Here is a 14584-nt window from a genome sequence, read left to right as displayed (position 1 = left end):
GAAGTTCGCTCTACTTTTTAAAAATAACAAGCTTTTTAAAAGTATATAAATAAAGAAACTAAAAAAGCAGAAAAAAATGGAGGGTTCGTGTGCTTGTTTTTGAGATATAAGCCATTGAAAATTTGGTGGGAAATAATTCTCTCTAGACCTTTCTTGCACTTAACATTGGCACCTTTTTTGTTAAAAAAAATATGAAAAATAACAAGGATATCATAAGATTTTGAAATATGGCTTTTTAAATAATGTGTAATAAAAATATGAAAAGAAATTAGGGGTTAGTGGGCAAAATATTTTAATGTTAATACATGGATAAATCCAGAGAATTCCGAAAATCTGGCAGAAATTCAAAAAGTAGAGGAGCAAACATCCTTAACATCTGTTATAATGGAATAGCATAGACAAATTATTTTCTTGGGGACTTTTTTGATGGAAGTTCTCAGAAGTTCATTGACAGTAGTTATTGCCTGTCAACACTGAGGTTGAATGATACCCATTTGTAGGTATGTCAGACTCTGATCTAAATTCACTAGGATTTAGGAGATAACTGAATTGTATTCTTAGCTCCAAAGGCAATTGGTGATTTGATGGTTGGAAATTAAGTTTACTTGTGACCCTTTAGCGGAGTCTCTAACAAGTCTAAACAGGTATTTGCGACCATCAAATCACCAATTGATGCTGTTGGAGCTTAAAATACAAGGTTCTTACCGACATTCTAATGAACTGACAGAAAACAACTGCAAAATTGTAAATAGTGAATTGATGCCATGAAAGTTCATGATGTTATAATCAAAATGAATGATACAAACAATGTTGAATAAGAATGCCAGTTATCCTGCCAATTGTTGATTGTTCACTTCAGGTACTCGTCCCTTTCTCCACTTAAAACTTGGTCACCATGAGGTAGTTAACAGTGTTGAAAGTGGTGTCAATGACACACTTCCTAACAATCAGATATTGTTCAAATCATGACAAACAAAATCTTTCCTCAAGTTAGCATTATGCATAATATAGCACAAAAAAAACAACATTTGTGTGTTCCTGTCCTGGTATTTCAAAATATGATTTTGTTGAAAATTGAAACACACTTTAAAATAGCAGAAATCAACAATTAAAGGGAGTTAACTCCAAAATTTGCTATCTTTCCAGTGGCGGATCCAGAACTTTGTGTAAGGGGGGCCCGCTGACTGACCTAAGGGGGGGCCCGCTCCAGTCATGCTTCAGTGATTCCCTATATAATCAACCAATTTTTTCCCACAAAAGGGGGGGGGCCTGGTTCCCCCAGGGTCCCTCCTTGGATCCGCCTATGCTTTATAACTCAAAGTTATCAGGAGATAGCTCAAATTATTAGACACAAAACAATATGATATGTCCTACCATTTCTAATGCAGGATGAGAATAATGTCAAAATACAATGGTTAGGATGATCATTTAATAATCAATGAATGGGGACCTTTATCCTTGGTTGGGACCCCCCCCCCCCCTTTAAAATGGCTAGAACTGCCCCTGGATATGGTTTAAATTTTGCTGATGCATAAATTAAGCCTATGATTCTTTATTTTTGTCTATCACATATAAATCAAAGATGCCCAGTCTGTAGTCAAGTTTGTATGTATGATTGGCTACATGAAAAAAAAAATCTAACTCAAAATACATACTGTTATATTCATTGGTAAGTTATAATGTTATTAAGAATTATATTAATTCTCAAATATGATGTGCTAGTATCATAATCTTGCATATATATTATTGTCAAGAGGGAAAAATTATTCAAAAATGTCTAATCTATGCCATGGTTGTGTTTCCTCAATTTAAATCAGAGTTTTGAAGTTTGCCCTAAAATATAACCTGTCAATAACAAATCTGTCTTACATGTAGTCGTAAAGAAATAGTCTTTCTCTTCAAAATGGTGCCTTTGATGAACATATGCAGTACATACATGTATATTGTGATTTGGTAACATCAATATCATTCTTTCTGGTGTAAAGTGATTAACTGAAATGTTGGTAATATTTTGGTTTCTGGACTGATATGTATAAAACCACTTAAGTTAAGATATGTTCCAAATGGACAGATTTTTCTACATCTGCTACAATAAATTAGTTATAATTGGGTACCTTAACCGATCGACCATGTGAGGGCTGTATAGCCAGTCAAGGTCGTTATAAACGTCCATCATCATATCTTAACTTAAAGTGGTTTTATGTATATCAACCCTGGATGTAATCATTTTTAAACTGATATAATCAGAAGCCAAACTCTGTCTGGCTGACAAAATGTCAGACAAAACATTATTCGGACAGACAGGAATTTTTATATTTTTCAGGTTTAAATTTCTTTTTCAGTCAGACAAACCATTAGTCCCCTTAGCTTATCACGTACTGTAAAACAATAAATTTTCTGGGATTCTAAATAGAAAACATTCACAGGGATATTGTTGGCTTTTTTCAAAACTACCTCTACTCTTTATTATTGGGAAAATATGCGTCATTTTTATCACATTAGGAAATTTTAAATAAAAGATGAATTTGACTGGAACTTCAACTTACAGACCCCCTTTCAAGAGGTAAACCCTCATTTGAAATAAGACCCCTTATTGTCAGTGATGATACATAAATAGACCCTCAAATGTGCACATATAGTCATTTTAGCCATGAAAATTGTTTAAATGAGTGTTTTTCAGTTTGTATTCATGCACAATTACTACTGAGACTGCACTGTTAGGGAACAAAGTTGTCTTTTTCTATTTATAATTTTTAGCCATTTTTTTTTCAAATTGGGATTTTTCTCCAGGGGAAAAGGCCTTTATTCTCCATTAGTTTAAGGCAAACAATATCACTGATTCAACAAAACAAGATTTTCACAGAACAAGAAAATTTAAACTTACCATTGTAAAAGGTTGACTGGCAATGTTTCAATAACTTTAGTTCTGCCATTTTTAAAGAACTGCCTTTTAAGTTGTCAACTTTACTTGTAACTAATTTCCTTTTTTTATCAACAATCTGCACTCTAAAAAATACAAAAGGAGATGTTGGTTTATTTGTGAATGAGACAGCAATTCAACAATACAAAAAAAAACAAGACATTTTGTGATGAAAAAGTATCTTAATATGTGCAGTGGACAGATGCAGGTTGCAATTTCTATTATTGTTGAGATGGGAAATCCCAAACTGGGTTAACTTTTTATCAGTGTGAATTTGGGTCATTATCCTGGGTTAATCCATGTCGACTCGGATTATATTTCATATAGTGAGCACTGCATATTTCACTTTAATTTACTATACTTGTCTGAATAAAGTTTTACTAGTCTGGGGCATCAACTGCTTAAAGCTGTAGCTTTTTTGTAAGGGATTGAAGAATTTAGATAAGAAGTTTGCCATGTTAAACTTTTGTGATGCTACAGGATCTTTTTTGTTGTCTAAGAAGCTACATGTTTTTTCCCCCCTTAAACACCATTGCATTGGAGACAAATTTAAAATAATGCAGCATGCAGATTATTTTTCATTGCAAGTCACGTCATCAATGTAACAAAACCTTTACTGAACCCCTTATTTGTATGACGTCACTTCATCAATATAAGGCATGGTTAAAAAAGATTTATCAAACCTTATGTTTTATGTCATGTCTTGTGAAAAATATGTAGGAGAGATAAGTTTTACTTGAGGTACTAATGTATATAATAAAGTGAACATGATATGGCTTTTTCAATATCACACAACATTTCATGCCTCAACCAATATATATATACAATACAATATTTGTTTATCATATACTTAGACTAAATAACATATGATTTTTACTGTATGATAACAGCCTTAAATTAATGTAAATTCCATATTTTTTCGAATTGGTGCTTAGCAGGCTGATATGAAAAGTTTATCACATGCATCGATTGTTATCACATGCCTTTCTGTAACGTTATCGCATGGCATTCTGGTGATACTCGGCAAATTCCGGAAAATACACCTCAATGCTACGTTTTCTATGAAAAACATTACAAAGTTGTGTACAAAACAATCATTTGGATACTGGAATGTATATTGTGTAAAATAATAAACAAAAAACACTAACAAACAAATTATTAAATAAATGCATTTTTAAAAGTATCAAACACAATTTAGAAAGTTACTTAAAAAAAGTTGACTTTTCAAAACAGTGTTCATCAAGTATAATGCAGCTCTTGGGCTGATATTGCACCTAAGGCTGATAATACATGTGATACGAAAAATGCCATGTAATAATCTGATATTTCCAAATTAAAGGGCCCATTAAGAGCATAACATTAATAACAACATGACATAAACATTACAGAGTGATTAAAGAAACATAAACTAATAGTTAAAAAGCATGAGGAAAGGGTCATTGGTCAAGGGGAGATAATTTTGCTATCTATTAAGAGTATTCAACTAATTTTCAGATTTTCTAAGTTTCAGGCCTTTATCAAGATTCAAGGTATACACATAAAATAGATAAAAAAAAACTGCAATCTTTATTACTCATGATCCACGGAATAAGATCAAAAAGATTCATTTCTGTTTAAATTAAATAAACTGGGGTCAGTTTTTACATTCTCAGTCATATCTCTACTGAGGTTATTGTAAAGAGAGCATTCCAGAAGAAAGTGCATTTCATTTTCAATAGAATTTGAATTACAATATAAACATCCTCTCATGTTGAGGTAATATTTCATATTTACCACATACATAGATAAATCGTTCATGTCTGCCAGTTTCTATTCTTTAAAAGGTGGTACCCAACACTTTCACTAAAATTAATTTGTCTCGTTTAATTTTAATAAAATTTTGACAAAGTATTTACTTTAACCCTTTAACAAAAATATAAAAATTTCAAAAATTTTTAACCAACCGTTTTGTCAGAAAAATTACACTGGTTATAATAAGCAGTTTGACAAACACCAATTTTGATCATTGAGAAGCTAAATATTCCCTTTACAACACAAGGTTATGTTCCGAATGGATGTTGTATAGCAGCACGAAGTTTTTGCACAGATCACAGATCCAAATACGGAGAGTTTATAAGTCTTTATTTGCACTTGTTTCCTCACATTTAAATCTTATAGGTCACTATACCTTGTTTAGATAATTATTTCAGGCATTTTTGTATATTGCACGGTGTTTTTGAACTAATTTATTTTGCTGGCCTTGCTGGACGGCCATCAAAATTTTCAGCGCCATTTTTGAATTCTGAATTTTGAGAAATAAATTTTATTTTTTCATACAGCAAGTCAAAGTATTTCCGTGACTTATAAATAAATAGATTAAATAAATTCATACTTTTGTACAATCATCTTGATTATTTAAATAAACTTTTCCATTCCATATTTGACAACTTTGACCCCTCCTCCTTTTATTTTCTAAATAAATTGCTCATACTTTTGGATAATCATTTCGATTATTTAAATAAATTTTTTGCTTTCCATTCTCTACCTTAATTTTCGCAAATAAAGTCTTTTGTTTTAGACCCCTCCCCCTTTTATCTTTAAATTTTTTGTACTGCATAGATAAATACTTAAAATAGTTAAAATTAAATTTTTTCTTAAACACACTGTACTTGTGTTTCAACTAATATCCTGTTTTGAGCTGATAGAAAACCTAGTATTCTGTTCCTCAAAAGATTGATACATGTCTGAGAATAAAATTATAAAGTCAAGCAGATACTTCAGAGTAAATAAGAGAGATATTCAGGATAAAACAGTCCAAAGCCAACCCATTATTATATCGGATAGTAAAGGAAACTACATAAAAAGAGCTATAACAACTGAAGATTTCCTAAACATCAAATTCATCACAAAAAAAGGACAAAAAGTACAGCAAGCTATTGATTGGGCTGAAAAAGAATTACCATCAATCTGCCATCAACACAAAAACATCACTTTTTATATTTGGCTAGGAACTTGTAATTTAACCGAACTTAACAGAACTACCAGATACATCTCTCTTGTGAACCAAAACGATTCAAACGTCAGATATCTAAGAAGAAAATTCATCGAACTTAAGGAACTCATCACCAAAATAAAACCAAATTCAAAAATCATCTTCTTAGAAATTCCGCCATACTCTATTCAACGTTGGAACAGATCTCAAGGCCACAAAAAGCCGGACATTTTCAGTGACGACGACCAAACACTTCAAAACCAGTTATATCTCTTAAATACCTTCATCCAAGAAATAAATCAATCTACAGAAAAATCACCTAAATTTGATCTTGACATTCGAAAAACATCTAAAAGAAAAGGCGGTACTGACGAATACTACAACTTTAATCTATACAGAACTGACGGCGTACATCCAAATTCATTACTAGCAAAGCTTTGGATGAGAAGAATAGCAACCAAAATTCTCCATCAATGTTATAGATAGAGTAGAATAGAACACTATACATATATAAACTTCATATCAACCATATTTATCCATTCCATATACAATAACATTCATATATAGAAATATAAGCAGCTTTTATATAACACCAGTCTATATTGTATAACCTGCAAATATAGAGATATATATCTACATACTCATTAAACCCGGATATCGGAAGATATAAAAGTTAACTGGAAAATTCTTATCTAAGCTAGCTTTCAGTGGGGACGCCCCGCTGATTGCACATTAACTTACATAGAACTTCTTCGTTAAAAGAAAACAGCAATATATATAAAGTGAAAAATGAGTATCCAGACTAGAACATCAGCAAGAACCAAGAGCAAACCTCAGCCCTATACACCAGCTAAATATGAAAACTTTAGTATCAATAAAACCAGGGCCCTGGACAAAAAACAAGAAGCATGTAATAGAGCAATGGACATAAAAATTGAGCAGAAACATCAAAACTACATCCTAGAGCTATCAGCAGCTGCTTATGAAGTCTTAAAGGGGGAAATAGACATATACTTCGAACAACACTCTACATACAAGCTCTTGCCCAAACACCAGCATGATAATCAAGGGCTATGCATCAGAACTTCACATTCGGTCAGAAATAGAAGTAATAACAGACAACTCTATCGCATCAATCTATTCCATACTACATCAAAGGTAGAGGTTAATGGCCAAGGTATGGAACTCTTCTTGACACACATTGAAGATATAAAAGAAAGAATGAAATCAAGAGGGAACTATAAGATTTACAACAAACAGATAGAGGAACAGATAAACATAATCAAGAGAAATGAAGTTGATATAGAAATAAGAGGAACAGTGAATGAATCATTCACAACAAATAATCAACCTAAAATCAACCACATAAATAGAATACAAGTATCCAAAGGGACAGAATGTATACAAAATACAGACACAGAATTATTAAGTAACTGGAATAGAGCCATTGAATGGTCAGAAGATGAAACAACACCCAGTCAGGACACAAGTACAGTCAACATGTCTACTATACATAACTACTGTGCCATATGCAATCAGACAGCACAACCAGAAACATCCATAGATTGTATTGCATGCAGTCAACTGTTTCACTATGCATGTGAAAACATTGATCCTGCAAGAATAAGCCAAACTGAAGAAGAACAATATTCATGTAGGAGTTGCTCTATCATGGACATGGACGTGGTAAATATATCAACAAGAAGCAATAACTCAATTATAGATACAGAAGAAACAATACCAAAGTTACTTCTAGATGAACAAAGCGTGACAGAGGATTATAGCGAAATAGGCCATATAGTTAAAAATATGCCAGAATATACATCTAAAGACAGTCCAACTAGAACGCAGATCACGAAGGAAGAAACAAGAAATTCTAACACAGAAGTACCAGACATGGTAGAAATGATCAAAACGGCTTCATACAAACAGCAAAGCCAAATGGTTCAGCACAGCAGGAATGAACAAATAGAAAATGTAGATGAGCCAAAAAACATCAAGGCAAAACCGAAAAGGCAATATAAGTGCAAAAATGTAAATGAAACTAACCAACAGCTTGAAGATCAATTAGCACAATGCAGAGCAAGAATAGTCATAATGGAAGATACCAATAGAGACTATAGAAACACAATCAATCTACTTAGGATGCAATCAGAAAAAAGCACTATTGACAAAAGTAACTTAAATACCTACCAGCCAAAGTGTGACTGTAGCAACAACTTGCAGGAACAGACTATAAACAAAGTCGATATGATGCTGAACAACTTCAGGTTAGAAATGGAAAATAGAGACCTAAGAATAAAACATCAAATGGAGATGAATGAATTAAGAAACAAACTGCAAATAATGGAATTACAGAAAGAAGTAGGAATGTGGCAAAGACCAGGAAGTCATGAATATTATCCTTATAATCAGAATATTGACAATACTATATATATATAGCTAGGAACTCAAACCAACATCAAATGAGTGATCAGCACTCTGGTGCACAGCTTATAAATCAGCAATCCAGGATTCCTAACCAAGCCAATCCACTATTCATGACACCTATGGCACCTCCACACTATAGCCAAATACCAACAGAGCAGAGCAGAATAAATCCTGGCCATATTCAAGCGCCAATGTACTACAATAACAGAATACAGGCTATACCTGTAAATAGCCAAAGTAGCCACCATTATCCTGGCTATAGAAGTATACATGTACCAACTGGCAGTATCAACACTAACATGATACAAAATGCACATTTATACAGACAGCAATATAGGATGACTCCACAACCTATACCACAAAATATAGATCAACACCAAGGATATAGTCAGCAACAGACAAACAGAAAGGAACAAAGTCAAAGAAACATCAATAAAAGAGTTTATGACCAAAGAACAAGCATGCCAGTAATAGCTAAACAAAGTCATGCAGAAGAACTTGAAAGACAAAAACAATTGCAACAACTAACAAATCAGGATGATAATACTAACCAAATAGACAAAGAACCAACAAAAGAAGCTAGAATGACCATCAATCTGACAAATTCAGCTGCCGCCAAAAATAATGAAGCCAAAGCACATACAGAAGTAAGCCATCAAGTAAATGTCATACCCAGAACTGGTCTTATAACAACGGCTTCTAGTGGGGACGCCCTGCTGGAAGCGGACTGCCATCAGAAGTTCCCCTCTCAAAGGGGGGCCAATGTTGGTGGTCCTAAGCATCTAAAGGGACTAGTTCAGGCTGACAATCTAGAAGCAAAAGAAGATGGGAATAGAAAGAAACCAAACCATTTTTTAGGCAGTGGCCGATCAAACAAGATAAAAGGGAGGATATCATTATAGGTACACTCAATGTACAAAATGTGAAATCAAATGCCCTCTATATCAAAAACTTGTTAAGGGATGTACATGTGCTATGCATTCAAGAACACTGGCTTTTCAATGCGGAAAAGAAAATCATAGCTGAAATTACTGAAAATAGCGGATACATAGCTAAAAGTGTTGATGATAATGATGATCCTGATTTCAACATATCAATGAAAAGGGGATATGGTGGAGTAGCCATAATCTGGAAAAAAGAAATTAATGAAAATATAAAGGAACTGATAGACGGTGGAAATAGAATACAAGCCATACATATTCAACAAGGAGACAAACCAATATGTCTTATAAATGTATATATGCCATCAGATAGCAAAAATGCAGACATCGAATACAAAGACACATTGGCTCAAATTGATGAAATGATAGAGAAATATAAAGACACACACGAAATTATAGTATGTGGAGACATGAACGGGTCCCTGGATAGAAGCTCGACACCTCATGATAAAATCCTAAAGACTTTCTGCAAGGAAAAATGTATAGGAAATACTGAGAAATGCCCAGTAAAAGAGACATTTTATCACCAGAATGGTATGTCGAAAGGACAAATTGATTACTTCCTCTTCAAAAGTAACTCAGAAATCATTAACAAAATCAGACAAATTGATGTCCTTGATACTGACCCAGAGAATACCTCGGACCATGTACCTGTTATCTTGACACTGAACAGCCAACTGAAAAAAGTCAGGGAAAAAGCAACAACTATCATAGCAAAACCTAAATGGACTGACTGCGACCATCAAATTTATAAGGAAGTCATCAATAAAGAACTTCCAAAACTCATGCAAAAATCAAAAGGAATTATTGAGAAAGATATAAAAAATCTAGAAAAACTGCTACATAAAGCCGGAGAAGCAGCAATCCCAAAGTATAGAAGAAAAATCAAAATCAAATCAAAGGGAAAGGCGATATGGAATGAACAAATAGATAAGGCATCAAAGCAATCAAAAAATGCATTTAAAGTCTGGAGGCAACATGGAGCACCTCAAGAAAGAAGTAATGAGCTCAAAATCAAAATGACAGCTGCAAAGAGAATACTTCGAAAAGCACAAAGACAAGCTTATGCCTCGCAGAGAGAATCAACAGCGGGAAAAATTATGAAAGCTTCAAACTCAGATACAAAACTTTTTTACAAGCTTATCAACATGCAAAGAAAAACACCACTTATTAATACCAAGATACTGAAACTAAACGAAAAGACTGCAGAAGATGGACCAAGCATAATGAACATCTGGCAAGAACATTTCCAACAACTAGCTACTCCAACAATAGAGGAAAATTTTGACACTGAAAAACTAGAGCTAGTAGAGATATACAAAACAATATAATAGAATCCATAGAAAGGGAAAAAGGTCAAGGCCTATATCTTGTTAATGTAAAGGAAGTAAATAAAGCTATAGAAAAACTTAAAGCAGGAAAAGCACCCGATGAAGATGGAATTTCGGCAGAACACTACAAACATGGGATGGAAGAGTTAACTCCCTTTATAGTACATTTGCTAAATTTAATCTTAACCTATTTGGATGTACCAATCTTCCTAAAGACAGGGATTCTAACACCAATCTTAAAGAAAGAAAAAGACAAAACATTACCATCTAGCTATAGAGGAATAACTGTAACTAAAACCTTTGCAAAAATATTACAAAGTATATTGAAGGATAGAGTTGACTCTGTATTTAACAACATACAAAACTCCCTGCAAAGAGGCTTTACAGAAGGAGTATCATCACTATGTGCAGCATTCCTCACATCAGAAGCAATCGAAGAAAGTAAGAAATTAAAGATACTGCTGATCTTAGTAACTCTTGACGCAGAAAAGGCATTTGACAAGCTAAACCATGAAATACTATTCAACAAACTGTACCATTATGGAATAAAAGGAAAACTCTGGATATTACTGAGAAACTTGTATAAAGGAATGAGCATCAAGGTTAAATGGGAAGGGCAATGTACAGAAAATGTCATGGTTCTCCAAGGAATTCAACAAGGTGCAAAACTATCTACAACGCTATATAAATGCTACAACAACGTCATACTTGATAGCATATTAAAAAGTGGACTTGGAGCATGTATTGGTGATATACAAGTCCCTGCACCAACATGTGCCGATGACATTGCTGTCCTGGCAAATAGTACTGCAGATGCACAAGGAATATTAGACATCGTACAACACCATACGAGCAGAGATCTAGTCAAAATCAATCCAACTAAATCTGAAGCGGTTCTATACAATGCAAAAGGCTCAAACATATCAACGTTGAAATTTGAAGACAATGACATCAATATAACCAATGAAACCAAACATCTAGGTATCAAAAGAAACGAGCAAAACCGTGCAAATATCTCAGAAAGAATAAGAACCGGAAGGGCAACAATATACAGCCTTCTTGGAGCTGGGTTACATGTCAGAAGGGGATTCTCACCCATGGTTGCATACAAGCTATGGAGAACATATGCAGTACCAAGAAGCATATACGGACTTGAGGTGATGAACTTACTTGCAAAAGAAAAGGATATGCTTGAACTGGCAGAGAGAAAAATCCTCCGACAAATTCAAGGACTTCCAAATAATACAGCAAATATGGCTGTATATACCCTGGTAGGAGCAGAACCTATTGCCATCACATTAGACAAAAATGTACTTACCTTCTTCATGAATATTGTTCGAAATCCAGGAACCATAGAATGTGAAATTCTGCGCCGACAAATAGTATTCTCAGACCAAAGAGGAAAAGACTTTATCAACAGAGTAGAAAAAACTCTATCAAAATACAATTTGAAATCCAGTAGCTACTACATAGAAAATCCACTGAATAAAATGGAATGGAAAAGACTAGTAGGAATAAAGATCAAGGAATACTGGAAAAATGAATGTCATAATGAAAAAATGGAAAAAACATCACTTAAATACATAGAGATACAGAACAATCCATTAAATGAAGCTCACAATATATGGAAAAGTGTAAAAAACAATAGTAAAGATGTAAAGGCAGGAGAAATAAAAGCAAGAATAAGTACTCAAACGTACATATTCCAAGCCAAAAGAGCTAATTTCGATCCAAAAGTTAACCCTATGTGTACAATTTGCGAACAGGAAAATGAAGATCTAGAACATTTTATTCTACACTGCAAAGAACTAGAGCAAATAAGATCTAAATACTGCTCAAAAATCGAACAGACAATGGATGAAATTGATACGTCAACATACAAGAAGATCAAACAACAAGGGAATTTACTGCAGCTCATAATAGACTGTACTAGCAAGGACATAAACTGTTACCCAACTGTGTATGAAAACATTGAAACTCTTGCTAGAAATATGTGTTATGAGATGCACTTGCTGCGCACAAAAAGGATAAAAAACCTGATCACAAGTACAGTATAAGTAAACTTCTTAAAATTGTTACTTACAAATAGTATACCATCCAACTACTTTACGGCTTACAAGTTTTTAAAAATAAATCCTCACTTTAAAATTGTAAGATATCAGTTATAATTTAAAAAGAGTAATGACAAGATCTCCATATAGAAATTAAACTGTAAAGAAAATTTTTTGTATATATTATATCTTAAATTTTGTCCAAACCCCAACCACTTAACATAAGTCTTACAGGAAATTTTTCATTATTATTCCTGATATATGTATAGCACTCTCAGCTATGATTATAAGTAATTTTAAACTTTTGACCATTTTAATTCTTGTAAATACATGTATATGCAGTTGTTGTTTTTTAACACTTTCCTACACCCTAGCACATATAAATTATTATATATTTTTTAAAAACTTTATGATGACAATCCTATGAATTAATTATGATATCTTTTATTTAGTGATCATTATAACCAAATTCAGTCATCTGTATATAATTTAATTAATTGTTTCCCTATGTTTTAAGGTGTAAATAGTTGCTCAAACTATACCCTTTGGGTAGTGCTCCACATTTAATGGAGGAATATACAAGAAACTGAACTGAACTGAACTGAACTATTAAAACGTTCAGCTGACTCTACAGAGTTATCTCCCTGTAGTGTTAGGTACCACCTTAAACAGTGATTGCTGAGTCTGTATTTTGTTAACACATGTTTTTGACCAAACCTCTTAAGATTACATGTACATATTGATGCCTTAAGTTGATGCAGGTGTGATATAAAAAAAGCCCTATGATGTTCTCTATAATCATGATTATACTTGACAGCAAATAAAACACAAGTATCTGACAATTCCAGTTTTTTTTTTGGGGTTGATGTTTCTCAATCCTTAGGAATGCTTAGTTTGGAGTTGCATTATTTTGTTGACTTGCTAATTTTGTCATTTTCATTTTGTCCACACCATTTTTGCATTGTCTTTTTTTTTTTTTTTTTCTAATTTGATTTTGGTTGTACCGTTGTTTTCAAGCAATAATTTTGAAATTTGGGGTGATTAAAAGAAGAGAATTTTTATTGAAGGAGATTTTTAAACTCCATAGTAGAAGATGTTGATGATCCAATCAAAATTTGCTATGTGAAATGTGCAGTTAAGTAAAATAAATGTAAATGTCAATGAAAACCTATTACATGTAATTTTATGTAGAAAGAAAAGTTGCTAGGCATAGGCGGATCCAGGGGGGGGGCCTGGGGGGGCCCCGGCCCCTCCTTTTGTGGGAAAAATTTGGTTGATTATATAGGGAATCATTGAAGCATGACTGGAGCGGGCCCCCCTTAGGAAAAGTTCTGGATCCGCCACTGCTAGGAGTGATTGTTTTTTTTTTATTGTAAGTTGTTTAAAGGTATTGTTATTGTTATGTGAATAAGTGTTCAGCATGTTGAGATCTGTCATAATATGGAAATTCAAAAGGGACCATCTAACATGTCTTCCCATATGGAGCTAAAAATTTCCTTCAGTTTAAATTATATTCCTTTTATCACATTTAGATAAAACTATCTAGATACATTTGATAACAAGAAAAGTTAGGTATACAAACAATTGGGATGAGAGCAGATTCCAAGATAATACTCTTGATTATGACCTCTGTACTGATTCCATATGTTGTGGCAGATGATTACAGTCTTTAACTATAAGTGGATAAAATGAATATTTCTTAGATGCATGATTTTTTTATTAGTTGTTAATGGCTTTGAACTTGCTGTCAGATAACTGTAAGTACTCTCAGATATGTTCCTAGTGTCTTTTTGTTGTCGGGATGTACAGGTGTAAATGCTCTTTTGTTTAGACGTTGGAAAGTTCCGGGTGGAAAGAACTAAATAGCCGAAAAAAATCCGGAGGAACTTATCAACTAGTTACTTTTTGTTTTTACTCTGGTTTAAAAGTTCCACCGGTTC

The 14584-nt window shown here is 33.3% G+C and overlaps 1 protein-coding gene across 1 annotated transcript in view; it reads right to left on the bottom strand.

Annotated features, from left to right (window-relative positions):
- Window positions 1-14584, bottom strand: part of LOC143054738 (uncharacterized) — a 76080-nt gene that overhangs the window by 60849 nt on the left and 647 nt on the right. Inside the window, exon 2 of the mRNA XM_076227773.1 lies at window positions 2885-3006. The gene's annotated coding sequence lies outside the window, so the exon portion shown is untranslated. The remainder of the gene's footprint in view (window positions 1-2884; window positions 3007-14584) is intronic.

The sequence above is a fragment of the Mytilus galloprovincialis genome, chromosome 12 (genome assembly GCF_965363235.1).
Source record: "Mytilus galloprovincialis chromosome 12, xbMytGall1.hap1.1, whole genome shotgun sequence".
NCBI classification, from domain to species: Eukaryota; Metazoa; Mollusca; class Bivalvia; order Mytilida; family Mytilidae; genus Mytilus; species Mytilus galloprovincialis.
The sequence above is the reverse complement of the archived record's forward strand: the minus strand, read 5'-3'. Positions and strand labels throughout refer to the sequence as shown.